This window comes from Suricata suricatta, chromosome 11 (assembly GCF_006229205.1).
Source record: "Suricata suricatta isolate VVHF042 chromosome 11, meerkat_22Aug2017_6uvM2_HiC, whole genome shotgun sequence".
Lineage (NCBI taxonomy): Eukaryota > Metazoa > Chordata > Mammalia > Carnivora > Herpestidae > Suricata > Suricata suricatta.
The window spans coordinates 18,643,404-18,644,439 of record NC_043710.1 but is presented as its reverse complement, the minus strand read 5'-3'; the positions used below and the strand labels follow the sequence as shown (position 1 = coordinate 18,644,439).

General features: G+C 43.6%; 1 protein-coding gene across 1 annotated transcript in view; it reads left to right on the top strand.

Moving 5' to 3' along the window:
• The window catches only part of ALKBH3 (alkB homolog 3, alpha-ketoglutaratedependent dioxygenase), a 27,763-nt gene that overhangs the window by 4,957 nt on the left and 21,770 nt on the right, over positions 1-1,036 (top strand). The window lies entirely within an intron of this gene.

The following is a 1,036-nucleotide window of genomic DNA, read 5'->3' as shown; positions in this document are numbered from 1 at the left end:
GAGAGAAAATGCAATCTTCTCTGCACGTTTTGTGGGAGTGGAGGGTCGGTATTGATTCCGCCATTAACTCGTTTTGGGCAGATGGCTGTCCCTGTCGTCTCCCCAGCTGTTAAATGAGAAGGCACTACACCCTTAGCCAGCTGGGGAAATTTGTTAAATGTACAGATTCCTGGGCTCATATCAGCTTAGAATGTCTGGAGAGATCTGGAAATTGGTGGGCTAAATAAGCCATAAGATGAGCTGGGTACATTTGAGAACTTGAGATGTGAAGCTTTCTGAGATCAGTAAAGGAATGGATCTTGGGTTCAGAACATGTGCCGCGAGTCTCCCTGCTTTTGTCTTTTTGTACCTTGTGTGCCTGTGTTTTCTGTGAGCTGAAATTTTATTGGCAAAAATGCCAAATTAGTATCACTGGCCATTATGAGGTGTTTTTTTTTTCCCAATTAACTGAAAACTGGAAGTTAATAGTTTGCATGTTAATCCACCTCCTATTGGTTTTCTGAGTGAGCCACTTAACCCTGTGGTCCTCATACATGCCCAGGTACCACCGTCTCCTACTGTGCGTATCACAGACACACACTCGTATCCATCCTAAATCAGATCTTCTGAGACAGGCCATGGGTATTTTTAAAAATTATTTATTTATTTTGAGGCAGGAGGGCAGAAGGAAGGGGAGAGAATCTCAATTCGGCTTCATACTCAGTGCCGAACCAGACGCGGGGCTCAATCCCACGAACCGTGAGACCATGACCTGAGCCAAAATCCAGAGTCAGATGCTTAACCAACCTAGCCCCCCAGGCACCCCAGGCCATGGGTATTCTTAACAAGCATGAGGGAAGTTTGACGTAGCTAGTTATAATGGAATATGGACGCTTGGAAACTGAGTTGGAGCCTGTTTCTCATTGTCCGTATAGGTGAGGAAGTATTACAGTATCTTGGAGACTAATAAGACTAATATGGTTTATGATAGATCCTAGAATAACATTAAAACCGGCAATCCCAAGTGACTTGGTAGGCTTCTTTTTTTTTTTTTTTT